The sequence below is a fragment of the Mauremys mutica genome, chromosome 2 (assembly GCF_020497125.1).
Source record: "Mauremys mutica isolate MM-2020 ecotype Southern chromosome 2, ASM2049712v1, whole genome shotgun sequence".
Taxonomy (NCBI): domain Eukaryota; kingdom Metazoa; phylum Chordata; order Testudines; family Geoemydidae; genus Mauremys; species Mauremys mutica.
The window spans coordinates 73,706,056-73,726,949 of NC_059073.1; the positions used below are offsets into that span (position 1 = coordinate 73,706,056).

General features: G+C 38.7%; 1 long non-coding RNA gene across 1 annotated transcript in view; it reads left to right on the top strand.

The window, feature by feature from the left end:
• The first annotated feature begins 5,708 nt into the window (after positions 1-5,708).
• LOC123364841 overlaps positions 5,709-20,894 on the top strand; it is a 169,658-nt gene continuing 154,472 nt past the window's right edge. The window contains exon 1 of the long non-coding RNA XR_006577298.1: positions 5,709-5,901. This is a non-coding gene — a long non-coding RNA (uncharacterized LOC123364841). The remainder of the gene's footprint in view (positions 5,902-20,894) is intronic.

Below are 20,894 nucleotides of genomic sequence, written 5' to 3' on the forward strand. Positions count from 1 at the left end.
GCACTCAGAATTTTAGCTTGAAGTTTGTAATTTAATTTTCATTATTGAAAGCCATATACAAGTTTATATCATTGCTGAAATTTTAGGACAAACTTAATGTTTAAATACAAACTCTGTAAGCAAAGTTTATAGTAAAATTTATGTATGACATATTTGTACCTCATGAATATACAAAACCAGGGATGTTTTTAAGTACATATTGTGCTAAATGCTGTGCCTGAAATATGACTTCATCGTGAATATTTTCCAAAATAATCTGTTTACTTGTGTTTTAAGCATTCAGGCTGGATTTAGAAGTATGTTAAAACTTACATATATACATTATGTCATGACTGCAATAAAAGCTTGTTATTGAGATTGAAATGGAGGAAACAGAAAACGTGAATTCAGGTTCAGATATGGGTCCCACTGTTTGTGTTTTTCTCTGAACTATTGTAATCTAAGACCTGATCCAGACCTCTATGACAGCAATAGGTACCTGATTCAGCTGTCACTTCCACAGGGACAAATCAGCTCCACTGAAGCCAATGGAGTTACACTGGTGTCAGTGAGAAGAAATTGCAGACACTGATTTCAAGGGGAATTGGATCATGGCAATAGTGAATCTGCGAAAAGAAAAGCCTTACTGTGGTTTTTCCACTGCAGTGCACTGATAGCAGAAATGAATGGCAGGGTAGAGAACACCCAATTATATCAGAACCTCAAAATTAGTTTGGTTCTTGATCTTACAAATGCAGGGAGCTGGAGTTATTGTATTCAGATCAATTCACCCATCTCTCTATTGAGATGCTGAACTGAGAAAATGTCTGTGAATGGGTAACATTTGTGTTTGAGATTCTAGAGATTGCTTTTTGAGATTACAGATTTCACAACAGGTATGAAAATCACAGCAAAAACAGGAAAAAAAAAAAGGACTTGGATCACAAAAGTGTGTCTTATAGCAAGTGCTGGCCTGAAATAAGGTGCTATTTTATTATCAATAAATTTCCCCTTTATACTGAGGCCATTTAAAGGTACTTATTGTAAATGTTCTCCAATGCAATAAAAAGTACTTTCAAACTCTTATGGTACAGTGTATAAAATGCTATAGTGTAATTAAATTTGAGAAAGAGGAAGCAAAGTATTATTCAATTATACACTTTATAATGTTGCTCTTTTCTAGGTGGTAAGAAAACACTTCTTTTTGTTGATTTATTCTTTCACTTTATTTCAGAGTATTGAATTTGTAACTTTTCATAACTTAACAGTCACAACAATGTGTCTACACAATTGATGTAAGATGTTTGGAGGGGGGTGGCTTTCTTGTTTGTTTTGGTTAAATTTTGCAACAAAACCCTGAAAAAACCTCATTTGGGTGAAATTTTTAATTAAATGAAGCATATGCACATCCAGCATTTGTTGTTCACCAATGTGGGCTTTGAACTGTTTACAAAATTAAGTGCTCACCTTTAAGTATGTGCTTAAATAGAATAGAATGTAATTTGCTGAATAGAGATTCTGTCCTGAACTGGGGCCAATCCCAGAAATGAATCTGGACTAAAAGGGCTACTCATGTAAAATGGAGCAATATCTTTCTTTGCAAACATATTTCCAAAAAGTACATGGAAACTACTGACAATGCACTCCAAAATTATGAACGCAGTACATGCAGAAGAACAGAATAATCCTGGATGTATATTTCTGCTATAGCGTCTGAGCCTACTCCTGACAATAAAAAAGCTGCAATTGACTTCAATAGAAGTAGGATCAAATCCACAAACCACACTCTCAGAGCAACATCTGAAAGTTCATGTGAGATATTATGCCATGAGGTGGACTCCTGGTGGCAATGAAAAAGCTTTTAAAACTTTGAGACTAGGTGACTTAGAGCCATCATAGGACTTCCATTTCTTTGCAACCTATTCCATTCAGACCAAGTTGATACTGAACTAAAACAATTACTGTCACATGACTGTTCAAAGGTCTGTGAAATAAGTTTTGTTCTCACTCGAGATCCCAGTGGGCAAATGTTGAATAATACAAAAACCATCACCTTAGTTGACATTATTTGGCATCCTTCCTGGCAGTCTCTGCAGAGTCAAAGATGTAATGGGTATGAAGGCTAAACTACTCTCTCGTTTCCTAGAAAATGATCCTTCCAGGACAGAATGACAGGCACATTGACTAGGCAGCCTGGGCTAGCTTGTTCTGAATGAGCACATGGTACTGTGTATGTGTGTTCTGTGGATACAGATAAGACTTCAGTTCCCAGGACAGTTTGGCATCTCTCACAAGTAATACGTTTCCTTATCTAAGTCCTGATGGGGGACTTTTCTGTTTAGTTTTTTCCTCCCATACGTTTTTCCACTCTATAGGAGGAAGTCCTAGTTTCATTATCTAGCAAGATATTACCTTATTTATCATGGAGGGAAAAAAAAGGATAAAGGTATTACTCCACGGTTTGTAGGTCAGTATATTGATTATACAGCCCCAATAATGCAAATATTCTTCATAGTTCAGGTGGTGATAAATATATCTTCCTAAAGTATTATTTGTGTCATGGAAACATTGCTCCTGGCTCAGTGAGTAGCAGTAATATTTGCATATGGAGTATTTATACTAGACAAAATACAGGATTCTATTTTATTTTATTTTTTTATTTTAGTTGTGTGCATAGAATATAAAATCTATCTGTGCAAATGCAAGTTATATATACTTTCTTCCCCTGAAAGATTGGTAACAGAGTTGACAATCCTGGAGGAAATAACACAGATAGTCTTAGTCAATAAAAATAGAATTTAGTCATAATTACAGAGTTAACACAGATTTCTACTCATCTCTTCAGGAAAAAAATACAGGAAATATTTGCAGAGTTTTATGAGAAACCATATACTTTCTGCAAAACAGTCATGCAGTAGAAGCATTTAAAGTAAATAAAATAAACTTAGCTCCTTGTGGTGGAGAAAATGGAAATGTATTCAACTGACTCATCAACACACAGGAATGTGCTCGGGCAAATAAAAATATTACAAAAAGTCTCAGGTTCAGGCAGAACCTAAAAGGGCTTTCTAGACCTCACTTTTCCACCCAATGCAAGACATTTGGGCTGCATGTCTCGTCCTGCAAATACTGCAGGCAGTTCTGAGTTGACTAGGGAGTTTGATCATGCCCCTTGCACTCTCATAACAGATTCCCTCTCTCCTGCAGTGCCAACAGGATGGCAGTTAAACCCTTCTATATTATTCAGTCCTGGCTGTTAACAACTTATTTTGGAGCAGCAATGGTCTCCACTTTCTCCCCATCTCTTTCAGTATCAGAATTTCTGGAGTTCTCATCCCCAGGTTGGATCACCCACTGAGCTACTCTTCATTTTGTCCCCAGGTTCTGCATCTGTGGGGAGTGCATCCTAACAGATGAACTCTGCCCACAATTGCTCCCAACTCCTCACTCTGTTGAGGAAATGGCTCAGAGTCTGGACAGACAGCTAGAGACTCTCCTCCAGCACTAGCCAAGAAGCCTTCATTAAAAAGTTAGGTTAATCTTCTCAGCTCCTGTGACTGAGCAAACGAAGCTCCTCAACAAGGACTCATCAGGTGTTAAATACCAAAATCCCCCCAACCACTCTGTTCCAATCCATCTCTAATGGTAAAAGTTCTGGAGTCCTCTCCCAGAATTTAAATTGAGCCACATATCAAGGAATCTGGCATCCCATCTGACACTCCTCAAGAGGAAGATCTGGGCTCTTTGAGATATTCTCCTCCTTTTCTTCTCCAATTATATGTGCGGTGATAAGGTGCTCTAGAGAAAGATGATCCATGAGCAAACGCCAGGCCAGAAAATAGACCAGTCTCCCAAGAGGGAGCACCACCCTTTCTCAGTAAAGCTGAAGCAAATAAAACAAGTCCCAAAACAGAGGAGAAAAGCCAAAAAGCAATTCAGATCCAGATCTCCTACCACAGACTTTAGCTCCTCCCTTAGAAGGGAGAACACTTGAGTTCAAATCATAGAAACAGAAGAAATTTTTTCTGCCAGAATTGTTTGAAACCTTGAAGAGGAAAATGGTAGCTGTTCTAGAGATCCAGCCAGGGAAAGAGGATGAACATGTTAAGGCCAAGATTAAATCTTCCAATCAAAACTAAAATGAAATTCCACATTCCCTCTTCTTTCTTTCTTTCTTTCTTTCTTTCTTTCTTTCTTTCTTTCTTTCTTTCTTTCTTTCTTTCTTCAAAGTGGTTATAGTTTAGCTGGTCAATATTTTTGTGGAAAAGTGACCTAGTTTTCAAAAAAAGAAATTTTAGCTAAAAAAACCCCCAAATTTCAAAATTTCCTTTTTGACAACCCACCTCAATACCCTGCCCCCTTTCATTTCCCTCTTTCTCCCTTTTTTTAGTGGCAAAGGGGTTGGAGGGAGGAAAGGAAGAGCTACAAAACTGGAAAAAATTCAGCATAAAAAAACGCATGTTTGGTTTTTTTTTAAAAAGTCACTGTGGCAATTTTAATAAGGATAAACCCCAGTGAAGAGAAACTATTCCCAAGGATACTGCAGACAGGAAAATACAAGTGACAATTTAGTGCCTCTTCAACAGCCTTAGGCCCCATTTCAGCACATGCTTGATTTTACCCATCTGAGCAGTCCTATTGACTTTAATAGCACTACTGCTGTGCTTAACATCAGACACATGCTTAAGTACCTTGCTGAATCAGGGTCTTAGAGCCTCATGGTCAAATGCATGACTCACCAGAACCACAGTGTCCTGACGCAATTTCCTAAAACAATTCTTGATTCCAACAGCACTGTGCACATTCAAGTCAATAATAAAGAAAATGTCCCAGAACTAGACCTATCAACTCCTCCCTTTCCAAACCCACCCACCTCTTCTTGCCAAACAACAGGTTTTAAAGGCTTTCATCTTATTAAACTAGTTTGGCTAAAAATTGTTACTAATAATAGATTTTGTAAGTGAATATTGAACACATCACTCCTATTCTGCTATACTATGCTTCCCCTACTCACTTTAGAGTTGCCACCTGGCTGGCTTTTAACCAGCCTGGCCAATTTCTGTACTGCCTTGCTGGTTAAAAGATTTGATGTGCCATTTTGTTTTGGGTTTTTTTCTTCATTTGGAACATGCTGGAGCATTCTATAGTTCTCACCCCATTGTCTGAACTGCAGCGCCATGATAGCATAAGATAAGAAAAATGATAAAATAACATAAAATACATATATTGTATTTTTGTTTGTTTTGGGGGGGGACGGGGTGTGGAAAATGGTTCTCTTACTAAAATGTTTTATAATTAGCTTTAGTTGGTACTAGGACCCTTTTTGTTGTGGGGGGGAGGGCAGGGACTTTTTTTTTTTTTTTGCGGTGGTGGGGTAGGCACTGGCTAGTTTTTCTGCGTCTTGGAAGTGGCAACCCTACCTCAGAGATGGACGGTGATGGGTAAGGAGGAAGATTTTTCATGCAAGAATTTTATGGACAAACATTTGCAGAACATTTAGTGGAGGGATATCTTCTATTGCCATAATGGATGATGGCTTTCTTTAGGGAGCTTATCAACGTACTTTGCCTTTTCATTGTTTCTCCACAGAATGTGTTTAAATCATTAAATGAATAACCCCATCCCCTTCATCCTTGTGTGGCCAGCAGGAACAAGAGAACTCCAACACCACCCACTCATAGGACAAAACAAAAGATAGGAAAACAAATAACCCAAACCAATATTTTGCAACTTCTTCATTGCAACTCAATATGAAGCAACTATACATCATTTCTGCCACTATGTGGAGCTGTGTGAAAATATAAATTAGCAGCACTGGGTATGTGCAATAACATGATTCCAAGATGGTGTATTCCAGCAGTGAGCAAGTGGTGGTAGTTTCTCCTGGGATACAGCAGAAGCTCAGCACAGTAGCTCCCTAAGGTAAGTGTTCAGGTTTTTATTTCTGTAATATAGGTAGTAGGAGAACAACAACTTTGCAGTACATTTATACTTGATAGAGGGTTAGAAAGAGGAAAGTAAGAAAGATCTGATGAATTCTCTACTTTTAAATAATCTAATCTAAGGTTCATAATGAACAGCATTATTATATTTGTATAATGGTAGTGCCAAGAGGCACCAGCTTAGATCCGTATCCCACTGTGAAAGACAATGCATATACACAAAGTAAGAGACAACTCCTGCCCCAAGGAGTTTGCAATCTAAATAGACGAAGGCTGGGAAGGGAAACTGAAGTGAAGTGATTTGTCCAAAGTAACACAGTAAATCATAGGCACATCTGTGAATGGATCCCTGGTCTCTTGACCTCCTTTCCAATGTTCTATCCATTATACCATACTGGCTGCCCTACCATGAAACATTATTGTAATAAAAAGCTTCAGGTAAGACTGTTGCTTCTGAACCTAGATTCTCTCCAGCAATTCTGTAAGTTCACTGCAGCTGCACAGATATGGTGGAGAGTTCACAGTAGGCATAGTGAGAGATCATTTTAAAAATCAGTATCAGATTCTGGCCAGTGTTTGAAATGTATCAATTGCTGATTAATTTCACAATTATATACATCTATGTGTAAAATGTTTCTAGCATCAAATGTATCTGTCCATGTTAGGAAGCCCTTAACTGCTGGATATGTATTTTTTTGAACCTTATGGCTCCAAAATGTGATTTAGCCCGATAAAACATTAGATGATCATGCCACGTGACTTTTTTCAGAAATGTCTTATGAGCAAGAATCATCATCAATGAGCGATAAGATTAGATCGTCTGCCAAGAGCTATTGATTTTTTTCTATAAAAGTGGATTAATGCTATCAAGTGCTGCTTCATTTGACATATTATTCATCTGCTGAAGATATTTATGTTCCCTGATCATGAAAAAATGTCTGGGTGCAAACTACTGAAGATAACTATTGAATGCAGAAACATATAATTTACAACAGAACTGCAACTGTGTTGACAATGTGGCATAACACCCACGAAAGCTTATGCCCAAATAAATCTGTTAGTCTTTAAGGTGCCACCGGACTCCTTGTTTTAATGAACAAATGGGATTATATTTACATAGTCTCAAAACTAAGCAGACATAGGGTAAAATACTCAAAAGCCCCTACGGCCTGATCTACACACAGTTTTTGTACTAGTATAACTAAGTTGGTTGGTTGTGGGGGGCGAGGGTGACTTTTTTACTGATATATTTATAACAGGCAATTCTAAATGATATAGGCCCTAAATCCCATTGAAAGGTTTTTGAATGACCGAAGTACTTATGTAGTAGGCAAGTATAAGTATAGGATGTTGTTAGAAATACTTGATAAAACTGTCACAGATTAGAATAACTTTGCCTGCTGCTTGGAGCAGCTTCTCCCCTCAGGGGTATGGGTCCTGGGTTCTTTACCTTAGCACCTGGTGCCTTCATCCAAAGCGGAAACCTTCCTAGTGCCTGGATCACAAGGGTCACTGTGCCCTGGGAAAATGTTTACCAGTAGTATGTTATAATTGTAGTCCAGTATACAAGGAATAAAATTCTTATCACAATCATCAAAATAACAATATCACAACAGGGAAAACTTTATTAGGTACAGGGAACAAAGGATGATGGATAAAAAAAAACAGTAAGTAGAATAATAAAATATTAACAATACCTTAAACCCCCAACCTACTACCATTTACAACAGGCCCAATGTCCTGGCTCCCTACCGCTACCTGCCTAGGCAGACTGCAAGTTGAGAGAGAGTCTTTTGATGGGTGCTGTAACTGTTGGCCAGCTTAAACCTTTCATAATCAAAATAAATAGACATGGGATTTTTTGCAAGGTCTTCATCCCGTAAAAAGATAGTATTGGCCTGAGGCTCCGTGGTGTGGAGTCCAATGGAAAGTTAGGCTGACTCTTGGTAGCCTGACCTGGAATCGCTCCCCAGCCTCCTGGGTTGCTGATCGCTATTGGACTGTCACTTTTCAACTACCCAGTTACCACCAACAGAGTTCAAAGTTGCCCTTTGGGTAAGAATGTGACGTTTAATGGGGAACTTTCAGGCTGTGATGCTTCTTTCTCTGCCTCACTCGAACAACAGCAAAACGTGAAAGTAAACCAAACCCTGGCTTATGATTAGTTATGGTAGTAGCTTCCAGCTTGCTCTGTCTCTGCTCTGGACTGTAGCCAATCTGAGAAATGGAGTCCTGAGCTGCAGTAGTCCAGGGGTAAGTCACTTAAGCCTGGTCCACACTGGGGGCAGTGTCGAGGTAAGGTACGCAACTTCAGCTACGGGAATACCGTAGCTGAAGTCGAAGTATCTTATCCCGACTTACCTCCCGTCCTCACCGCTCAGGATCGATGTCCGCGGCTCCCCTGTCAACTCTGCTACCGCCACTTGCTCCGGTGGAGTTCCGGAGTCAACGGGAGCGCGTTCAGGGATCAATATATCGTGTCTAGATGAGACGTGATATATCGATCCCTGCAAAATCAATCGCTACCCGCCGATTCGGCGGGTAGTCTGGACGTACCCTGAGAGAGTTAATGTAATATATTAGGAACAACCAGTTCCAGAGGGGTTTACATTAACAAAACAACATTGTAGGTATTTCAAAGTCATGTTCACTTCTTAAACCATTGGCAGAGTTTCTGGCAATTCAGACCACTATTTAGAAATGATAAATTTGAGAATAGTGGCTCAGCTCTTTTCCTTAGGTAAATGAGTTTCCTTATTATACAATCTGTTTACTTGGTTATTAGATTTTTAAATGCTATCTAGGGCATCTGCTGAGGCCAAAAATAGTGCAGAAAAGATCCAAAATGAAGAATACAAGCTAACTATCTATCTAGGTACTAGCATGACCTCCACCATAATAGTATTTGAGCCATATTAAAGAAGGAAGCTTAAAATGAGATGGGATATGAAACTTACTGCTTTGGTAAAACTTTACCACCATAGCAAGAATAACATGCACAACACTGATGAACCTATCTGTCACGCTGTGTGGAGTGGCTCACAATTGTGAGTGTCTTCCTCAGGGTCTTCTGTCAGAAACAGTGCAGATATCCAAAGCTGGTGGTGTGATCTGTAAATAGATTTCACCAAACCAGTAACAAATGTGAACTCCTGGATCACTATACCAGTTTTACCAGGGAGTCAGACAGTCCCCTTAGGCTCTCCAGTCTATCTTGCCACCCAGACAAACTGGCCTTTGTGATAAAAGGTCACTTAAACCCAAAATCACACTACATCAGGTTTCTCCCAGTCCCAAGAGACCAGTTACTTAGACCAGGTCAATTGGTGCTCTGGATCTCACACCAAAGGCAATGCTGGCAGACAATTCTGTAATAAACTAACCAAAGGTTTATTAGCTAAGAAAAAGAATGAGGTTATTGAGATTAAAGCAGGTAAAATGTACGTACAGGTGAATCATAGTTTGTAATTCCAAATGATAGCAGTGATGTAATAAACTTCCAGTCTCCCAAAAGTCTTTCAGTGCACCCAGATTGTCTCTGAGGATCTGTGCTTTGCACTTGATACACTTCCCTGTAAGAGTCCCAAAAGTTCAGCGATGAAGGATCTTTCTTTTAATCCTTTCTTATATCGTCAGACAGAAGATAAGCCGACAGTCTGTCTACCTCTGGGCTTTTCCTTTAATGACAAGTGAAGAATGCACTTTGAGTCTCTGACCTCCAGTTATCACACACAATGGCTAATCAGATACAGTCCTTCATTAGTATTCCACAAGGCTTCTTTGATGAGTTATTTAGTTACAGGAGTATTTACACTGTAAATGTTTGTTAATACATTATGACAGGACACATATAAGTTAAAACAGTGCATGTCACATCCCATTCATTTTATTAAAGTTTAAACACCCAAAACACTTATACAATGAACAATTGCTTTGATCTAATACACAGGTTAATTGTCCTGAATACACTCTGACATGGCCTGGTCTGCCAGCATCACACCATCTACCTAAGCAACACCCCACCTCTTTTTACTATCCTGTTTCCCTGACACACATAATTCCTGGTCACTGTATGGCATATAGCTGTCTGGTAGCGTGTCAGTGAGGCAGATTACTAGAGGGAAAGATAAGTGTCATCGATTTAACCCTGCACCCATCCACACAACGAAGCCATTTTTGTCGACTTAAAGGGCTATTTAAAATCGATTTCTGTACTTCCCAATGAGAGGATTAGTGCTGAAACTGACATCGCCGGGTTGAATTTGGGGTAGTGTGGACGCAATTTGATGGTATTGGCCTCCAGGAGCTATCCCAGAGTGCTCCATTGTCGCTGCTCTGGACAGCACTTTGAACTCAGATGCACTAGCCAGGTACACAGGAAAATCCCTGGGAACTTTTGCATTTCATTTCCTGTTTTGCCATCGTGGTGAACTCAGCAGCACAGGTGACCATGCAGCCCCCCCAGAATGTTTCTACACTCCCCCTATCATCTCCGTCCCTGAGGTTATCGCAGATTAGAAGGTGAAAAAAACACACATGCGATGACATGTTTTCCGAGCTCATGCAGTCCTCCCGCACTGATAGGGCACAGCCTAATGCATGGAGGCATTTAGTGGGAGAGGCCAGGAAAGAATTGCTGTGTTTGCTTAACGGCAAAAGTATCATGCCTCGCTAGCGATCCTGCCTGAGCCAGGTCACTATGTCACATGCACTCCGCGCTGTGTCAGCCTTGGGCGGGGGCATGACCACTTTGTGAGCAGGAAGGCCATAGATATAGACATTGCATTAGGGAGCTTCTGTAGATAGAGAAAACATTCCTGTGCATTTGGCAAAGTCTGTGGCAAAAAAGGAGAAGCCCCGTAGTGTAGTAGTGATCATGTTCACCTAACATGTGAAATGTCTCTGGTTTGAAACTGGGTAGAAATAGGTCACTGTTCCTTTTTCTGATGCCCCTCCTGCATTTTTAGTCTTAGAACAGACCACGCTGTGAAATTTTACTTTGAATTATATCAGTTATAAGTTAAATAATACGGAAGCTCTCTCTAAGTTGTAGTCCTGGGTTCCTTACCCTTTCAGCTGCTCTGATAAATTAACATTTTTGTTAATTTTGTTTTTGAGTGATCGTCAGATGATCACAGTGTTTATATCTAGGAGCATGGTAATATTATGTAAGTCATTATAAAGCTGATAAGTGCCAGGGAGTGTCACAATAACTGCCCAACAAATTTATTTTAAGAATATGAACTACTTCTACCCATCTGAAAAGGGAAATAGTGACTCTAGTAGTGACCTAGAGAAAGTCAGGGAAAAGTATAAAGATAATCCTGTGAATTTGTTTATTTTTGAATGGGTTGATTTTCTGCAACAGAATAATATTTTTCCTTCATACTCTTTCATCATATCCCATTTATCACATTTCTGGAGAGTGTTTTCTATTTCAGCAGTGATACTAACAGCAGATATTTGGTGCAGCCCCAGGTTGTTTGGAGAGGGGGGAATGGTTAGTTCGGGTACTGACCAGACAATCCAAAGTCTTTTATTTAACTTCTTCTTAGATATTTGCATATCAGCTGAGTATTCAAACTCTGATCTGTTTTTATCACAGTGATTACTGCATTCTCCTGAACTGTATCATTCTGAAGTCACACAGTGCAACATCCTTGCAAATATCTTGATGGCTGAAAAAGCAATCCATAGTAAAACTTGGTATTAAGTTTCCCATCAAGCCTCAGGATAACCATAAGTTTTCAGGGAGTGAAAGGCAGCCAGGCTGGTGACTGTGGCTTGTATTGTTATGCTTGCAATAAATGTCCATTTTTATGAGAGAGGGTGATCTGTTGTTTAGCTCTCTGAAAGAGATATCACTTTATGCTTTCAAAGGTGAATTTACCTAGTTTCTTAAGTAATCTGAGTAGCTTTGTATATTTTTTACAGTGACAACATAGAAGGGATTTGAACTGCAAAAATATAATATTAAATATTGTGCAACCCGAGCTTATGACTTCACCAAGTCACTACAGGGATAAAACATTTTCATCAGGGAAGTAATCAAAAGAGTTCTCTGATGAAGAACAAATAAACATCCTTATTTATTGTCTGAGTGATGAGGCAGATGAGGTTTGTCACTTAGAGCTGCTGGAAAAATGAACTATGAAACTGTAAAAGCAAAGTTTAATGAATGCTTGATAGCTAGTAGAGCTTTAGCCAGATGAAGCAATGTCAGGTTGGCTCTTAGCACAACAGTGTATGCATTAGTAACAGCATAATAACTGCTCCCTCTAAAATGGGTTTAAACAGGAATTGTTGAGAGCTTACGTGACTCCGAGAAAATGCAGTTCTATACAGATCTAAGCCTGGACAAAGATGTCAGAAGTGGTCAAATGGTAAATCCATTCATATGACAAACAGAGCTGCAAAAATATTATTGGGATATTGTGCTTTATATATGTAACCTCAGAATGTTAGCAACAGCATTGTATCTTCCAGGAGAGAAGTCTACAGTGAAGGCTTGCAACTCCCCTTCATCAGTGGTCCTCATTAACAATTAGTTGTTTGGTTGTTCTGTTGTGAGGGTCCTAGCTGCTATAAAGTAACACTAACTTAGACTGGGAAGCCATCTTTTCTTACAATTGTTATGTTAAACATTGAAGGATATTAAGCCACGTGTCTTCTATTAAAATTTTTGGAAGATGTGCCTCTGAATGCCCTGGACTGCTTTGAAAGTCTCAAAAAACAATTTTGGAGATGAGGTGTAACCCCAGAATCAGAACTCAATAGCCAATTAGAAAATGTTATTGGTCTAAACTGTGGCAGCTATGGTTTGGGTAAAGTTAGTAATGAGTCAAACTTTTTCTTCGTACTCCAAGTAGGCCTTTATAGAGTGTGGAATAAGTTCAGTTAACTTTTCTGTTTCCATTCTCACGTGCTCTGCAATTTCTGACTTTGGCCATGGCCAGCAATGGAATCATGGACATTCTAAATGAGAGATGATTCTCATCAAATTTGTGACCCAATTGGAACAAGAACAGATTAGAAAATTCAAGAGAGAGCCTAGTCTTCTGGGACTCCCAGACCAATTTCTAGACCTTAGAGGCTGAATAAGTACCAGAACTTTTGGATGCTTTTTCATCATAAACTTACAAGCTCCTTGAGGTACTTCCCAAAAAAAGTCTAAGCATAAAAATATGTAGAAAGGGAATCAATACTGAACACACAGGAAGATTGCTATGTAAATTCTTACCAGCGTCTTAATTTCAATCAGGTTTAAAATCCTTACTTCCTAACACTTCCTGTTGCAGAGTACATTCTTAAGGTCACAGTAAAATGGAGCACTGTCACTTTATCAGTTTATTCTGGAATAGCAAAGGTTTGATTTAATAGATTTTTAAACTGCTAATATTCACTCTGTGTACTTCAAAGTATGTAATTATTAGAATATTTGTAGATAATTACCTCTTTTTTTAACTGGTGAAGATATAGGTTTGAATTCCACATAGGTGATTTTATTTTTTTATTATTTAGCATGTTATAGTGTTACAGTAAGCTGCATTATGTCTTTGACAGTCCAAGATGAACTGCAATTAGGTGATTGATTTTGTGACACCATTGTAAATCCAGATTAACACCACTGACTTCAATTATCCACTGAGATCAGAGTCTGTCCCAGAGTTCTTGACGAAATGTAACCAAGTCCAGTTTTGACAGTCTTTTTGGATTCAGATGTTCCAATGTGACTTGAATTCTGATCAAGTATCTGCTATTCCCTAAACGTGTGTTGTTATTTCCCCTGAGAGGACACATGCAACAACTGAAGGGCAGGGAGGATCGTGCATTATGTGTCTACCAAAAGTAATCTGTCTGCCTTCCTTTTCAAGTATGGCTTATATTATTATCTTTATGAATAAACATAACATACCCTCTGGAGATGAAAATGTCTTTCTAGAGGCCATTTCCTCCTCCTTGTTATCTCTGTGCATCCTGACTCATGCTTGAGATAGGAGAAGTAGCAAGCAGATTTATGGGATTTGTGAATAGCCAGAGAGAGGTTGTGCTAGATTCCAGCTACTTAACAAGTTTATTTTTTATTGTTTTTATAAAGAAAAGATATTTAAGATGTTAATAAACCTAGGACTGAGGCAGTCTTGAAATAATATCAAAGCACTACATAAGGGAAGGTCTTCTGTGGTCCCAGCGTTATGTTTCAAGTATTTCTTAACTGAAATGGTGTTTGCGAGAGTGTCTCTCAGCCTTTTAAAAAAAATTAACCATTTCTTTTCCTCCATACTGTTTTATTTCCCTGCTGCAGCCTAACCTAGCTGACACCCTGCAGGAGGCAATTTATCAAACTCTAGATCATAAGGGCAGAGAAACTGATGCCAGAAACTCTGAGCCAATATTGCTTCCTTCTCTGTGGAAATACAGATTGAAGACCTGGCAAAGATTTGTGTGATATTGAAGGGCTATTCAAAATGAACAGACGTCTAAAGTTAAATCTTATCCTGGGAGCTGTACTGATCACTTTCCTGATTGGTGAATATTTTGCATATGCTACTGAACAATGCAATTATCCAACATTGCTAGCCTTCCTCCTCCTCAAATGCCCAAGAGAAGAGATTGACTTTGCAGAATGTCCAGCAGGCTGACAAATCCTTGTTCTGGCTGATCAAGGATGATGGTAGGGAAGTGAATCCAAAGCTTAAGGCCCATCATGGAGAATGTCTTGTCAGTAGCCCCCTCTCTTTTAAAATGAGTGGGTCCTAGTTCAAGTACTTTCACTGATTGCAACTGTGGAGAGGTGGGCTTTGAGGTACCCATGTCCCAAGCTATTTAAAGCTTCCTAAGGACTTCTCTATGTGGGAAAATTGACCAGTATAATTATAGAACTATAGTTACTTTGATATAACTCCCCATTTGGATACTTATTCTGGAATAGGTGTGTCCACATGGGGAGTTGCTCCAAAAAAACTACAGTACTATAATTATACTGGTAAATCTCCCCATAAAGGCAACCTCAAAGATAAAAGAAAGCATTTAAACCCAACCAGCAAACCCACTGGCAATTGCTGCAGTTTGCTGAGCACTGGGCTAATGTGTTCTCTGTGAGATGCACCACTACCAAAATGGAAGCCATATTCTGCACTACTTGGAGTTTCTAGATGGCCTCTACAACATACCCCATATAGAGCGTCCTATTCTCAGGATGTGAAAGGCATAGATTTTACCTCATGGGGATACTGTGATGATAAATTCATGAATGTTTGAGAGATGTTCATAGAAGCACCTAGATGGAAGGTCTGCAGGTCCGATAGATGTTCTAATTTGTCTTGCCAGCAGATCCTTCAGCATACAGGAGCAGCCTTCAGCAGCACACGCAATTGCAAGATGTTTTTTAATATAGATTCACGCATAAGTTATTGTGCCATGCCAAACTCACCTGAACATTACATGTTTTGTTTCTTCATATCATAGCTGCTGATATGGAATTCACACACCATTCATAAGAATGTAACTTATTGGTCAGCAAAGTGTGTGTATGAGGAAGTGGGAGACATAAGGATATGGATGTGGAAACCTATTATTGTCGTGGTGTGAAAATCAACTCAGAAAAATAAGACTGCAACTAGTATTTTTCAAAGAACAAAATAAAATAATTTAAAATGTAATTTTTGAATAGATTGTAGCCCTTAATAGAGTTAAATCTGTGGCTGCTTCAATGGACTGAATTTTGTGCTTTTTTTCTGCTCTTTCTTAATAATGTACAAAATGTTTTGCTGTCTTTATGTTCACTCAAATTTACATTAGCCGTGGTTTAGGCTATATATCAAGGGTGTATTTTTACCATCTATAATTGACTTTCTTAAAGGGAAACAGGTTGTTTTCCCCAATGGAAAGAACTTTAATATTTCAGACTCAATGTGATTTTTTTTTGTCAGCTCTCCATATAATTTTTCATATTCTCTTTTAAAATGTATGATTATTCTTTCTAAGTGTAAAGAAAAGAATAAAGTATTGCTTAAAAAGCTTGCAGAATTAGACTTTTCCTATAGCTGAGAGTGAATGGTCTGCAAATTGTCATCCATAATCACAGTAAGGGGAAGAAAAAGGTAGAAGAAATTATTTGGAAAGTGCGTTTGGATGTAAGCATTCAGGTTATGAAGTTTCCCAATCCCATGTCAGTTTTTAGTTGATTTCCTTTACCTCATAAAAGTTAGACACAGAAAAGACCCATTAGGTCATATTCTAGGCCATCTCACAGCTAAATGCAAGTATTCCTTATTGTAAAATTAGACTGACTAGTCTAATTTTAAATGTCCCGAGTGACCTTAGCTTTCCTTGTGGAGAACATTCCATAATTACATCATAGAGCTCACTGTCAGGAAGTTCTAACGTTGATCCTACATTTTCATTTACTTAGTTGTATCCAATTACTCCCAGTAATGTCTCTTTATAGAACTCAAAATTATTCCTTTCCCACTTGGTGTTTCCCTACCAGAGAGCTAAAGACTTATCTCATGACCTCCTTCATTAATTGCTTAACTTTACACATTTATTTTATTTTGTTTTGTTTTATTTTAACTTTTCCTAGTAAATCAATCCCACCAACCTCCTAAGTATTTCTGATGCTTTTGTGGGACATATCTGTATAAGTTTCTGGTCGTGAGGAACTGAGAACTAACTGCGCTGTGTTTAAGGTATGATTACATCCTGCAATAAAGCACAGATATGGTTTCTCTGCTCCAGGATGCCTTTGTAAATTGCCCAGACCATGGTGATGAATGCTTTATAAAATCCAGGCTAGACAACTGCCTCTGCATATGCAACAAAAAGCTGTCAGGTTTTCTAGCCTATCACACTGCAAACTTGTATCTAATTTGCCCTCCACTAAACCCACCTAAATCTCTCTTGATATTAACACTTTCCAATTTTGTCAATTGCAATTAATATTTTTTTAGGAGAGTGGGATTATTAATCTCTAAATGTATTCGTTTACATGTTTTCAGATTTAATCTTTTTTTTTTTTTGGCCAGTGTTAAGTTCCAATTTAGTTCTTGGTTTTCTTAATGTTCCTTTTATTCTCACTTGCAGAGTATTAATAGGGATGTCAGCCCAAATCAAATTTAACATGAATACCGGAGGGTAACCCGTTACTCCTGCCCACAACTCAATACATTGCTATTTATCATTACCTTTTATCTAGGGACCTTCAGCCACTTCTCAATTCATCTGACATATTTATCATGCAGGTTTGAATTAAAATAATTTTGATTCATACATATAAAAATATGGCATATGTGTTGATGTGGTGGTCACATTAGCTATAACTGTGGTCATATAACTAACTCTTAATAGTAAAGGATGGTAAAGATACATGTCAAAAACATTTACTACATAAATTAAGTTATCAAGCATTCAAATATTTATGGGCTCAATTAAATCACTACTCCTGTAGAGTAATGTATTTCTATGCTAGCTGTGTCATTGATTTCAGTGAGATCAGTTGTGGAGTATGGTTGTATATAACATGAATAATGGTGACAGAACTGGCGCTCTGGGTTTGTAATCTAATTGTCAAGATTTAATTAACATCTTTATATTCATTTTCCTATGCAGAGAATAGCCCAAACACACTTCTAGAGCTGGTAATGAAATACCATGATCATTTCTGGTGTTGACTTCAATAGTCATATTAATAACTAGAATCTCCCTACAATAGTATTAATTTTCATTTGCAAATTGGCTTACCAAATTTTATTTCATGCTGTACTCATGGCCTTAAATAGAGTTATAGAATCAACTCTAATATATGCTATGAACTTTAGAAATAAAATCCACAGCACAGATGCAATTGCATCAGCACAGGGGGCCTGAAAGGCCACACAGTTCATATATCAAATACAAATGCAAATGAGTTCTGAATAAAGTTTGAGTCATAAAGTTCAGGGTCTTTTCCTAACTCCTAGTGAGCCTCTGTCATGTCAGTTTTATTCAAACATTGTGTAGTGACCTCCTTCCTCCAAAACAGATATTCTTTCAGAGCATAGCAAATTCAAAGTTTAACAGAGGATGGCTGCCTCCTTTTCCACACAATTGAATACTTTCCTGATTAGCCATAATAAATGCCTCTGAGCTAGTGTACCTAGACTACGGTCAGATAAGAACAGGGGCGGCTCTAGGTATTTTGCCTCCCCAAGCACGGCAGGCAGGCTGCCTTCGGCAGCTTGCCTGTGGGAGGTCCCCAGTCCCGCGGATTCGGCGGCATGCCTGCAGGAGGTCCATCCAAGCCACAGGACCAGCAGACCCTCCGCAGGCATGATGCCGAAGGCAACCTGCCTGCCGCCTTCGCGGCGACTGGCAGAGCACCCCCCGTGGCTTGCCGCCCCAAGCACGCACTTGGCATGCTGGTGCCTGGAGCCGCCCCTGGATAAAAAGAAAGTGTCTTTTTTTTTCATTGAGTCCAGCCCCCTGCCTTCACTAGCAAGACCAAGTAGTGATTTTTGCCCCAGATCCCTAAGTGGTCCCCTCAAGGATTGAACTCATGACCCTGGGCTAATGCTCAAACCACTGAGCTATCCTCAGCACCTGTTGTCTGCTATGCTGTTGCTGCTCTGTCTATATAGGAGGCCTCTTATGTTTAGATTAAGTCTTTGTGATAGGACCATCAATGTATTGGCCAGATGCAAGACTGATTTGTGGGCTAATCTTTTATAAATATTTCCAGGGAAAATAAGTCTTCTGAATGGTGCTAGAATGACAGTCATGAAGACTGAGGTCCTCTGTTTATTCACATAGTAAGTACAACATGACAGTGCCATTGTCAGACTAATCAGTGTGCACCAGCCTGAAATGAAACGGGCTGTCTTTTGGGCTTAGAGAGTAATTCCGTTGCTGTGTCAGTACAATCCATCATCCTTTCCCTGAAACCCCAAATCATTATTACAATAGCACCCTTTGATCCTGTAAATAAGGGTGCTGTTTGTAGTAATGATTTGAGGCTTCAGGGATATCTCATGAAACAACTAGCACATGTTAATGACTTCTGGCCATTATTAATTCAAGCTGGATTTGAACTCCTTCTCCAACCTCAAAAACTCTCTCTCGTAACAGGAGTAATTCTGTATGACAATTACTCCTTCAGGTTTTGAATGGTCCCATTGAAAATCTCAGCCCACCTTTTCCTGAGGCAATATTCGACTCTCCTTCCTCACCAAGGGAATGGTACGCCAATCTAATCTGCTGTTAGCCGGAATGTGTAGGCCCTTTATAAACCCATATTGACTTTGAAACTATGTTTGTGCCTATGAAAATTTTGATAATTGATAACATCTATTCTAAGTCTTCAGACACAACATATGTCTCAACTCTAATGTTACTATCAAAGTAAACTGTAAAAACATGAGAACTTCTAAAAAGCAAACTGGTGCACTGAGCTGTGAGAATTTTTTTAAGTGTTTTTTTTAATAAGAAATTAAATCTGCAGAATAGCGCAACCTGATTTAACTTTACTTTCTCATTAAGTGAATCTCGTAGAGGCACCAATGAAAGCAAGGCAGGAATCAGCCAGTACTTTTTATAGTGTGTTCATTTTTATTGCTTGTTTATAAGGCTATAGTTAGTACAATGGTCAGAATACCAGTAATGGCTGAAAAGCTTTTGTAGAAAACAGAATCTTATTTTCTACTGGGAGAAATGAACTGTTCAAGATCAGCTGAACAAGTTTTAACTCTTAGAGAGCTGCTGAAGTCTCAGGTCATGAGGCCTGGAAACAGGGAGTTTAATAGCCAGGCAGGAGAAGAGAATAGGGTCAGGACACTTGCTGAAGACGGAGAAGGTTTAGCAGCTGTGTGGAGAATGAGGTGCATAAGAGAAGGGTTGGCTCCTGGTGCTTGTCAGAGGAATTGCAGGAGGGGAAAGTGACCAAGACATTTAGCTAGAGAATTTGGATGTGAGAGGGGCACTTTCTAGAAGGGGATACAGAAGGGTTCTGGAGGCGGAATATAAGGTGAGCAAATCAGGTTGAGGCTCTTTTTAGGAGTGATATAGGAGGGTTTGGCAAGCAGGGGAAAGGGGTCTAAAGTCAGGTGTTGTGGGGTACAGTTTACAGAGGGGTAGTATTCAATACTGTGGTGTGATTTAATAAGGGCAACTACACACTTGGATGACATCATGACAAAATGAGAGGAAAGTTTGAATGACAGAAATATACTACAGAAATATCCTTGTTTTATTCAGCTGTAAGGATATAATATGTAAAATAAACAGGGAATCCTGTAATAAGGTTATAAAATTGTTTACATTTTTCTTTTGTTCAGTACATTGGAAAAGCACATAAGTTGGAAAATGTAAATGTGCCTTTCAGAATGTAAATAGTTTTAAAGTTTTGAGTCTTTTACTACACAGTATGCTATGTGTACATGCTATCCCTATCTCAATATGAGAAGCCAACACCCTCTCCATGATCAAATCCTTGCAGACAACTCGCATTTTCTTTGTGGCCTGGAAGAAGTAAATCTGTTGTTAAAACAGAAATCTCCATTTTGTCCTTTTTTCTGAGCATCCTGGTATATCTTGTCTTCTCTCTGCCTTTCTTTTAAGCCTCAATCCTGCAAACACTTGTGCATATGCTTAACTTTACATGCGTGAGTACATCCATTGTCTTCATGAATTCTTATTGTCTTTAATGGAAGTATTCATGTGAGTAAAATTAAGAAGTTGCAGGATAAAGGCTTTAGATTATATTCATTTTGTTCATTATATGATGATGAGCACATATACTATTTTTATTGTTTGTGTCAATTTTGCACTTCTATATTAACTTTCATTCAGAGCACAAGGGTTCCACTTCCTTTGTGATCTTCAGACTCATGCCTTTATTCGTATAAATTCTTATGCAAATGTTTTAAGAATGACATTTCTCCTTCTTGAACACTGATTTCTTTAATCAACTACATGATACATGTCTCCAAGAAGAAATGT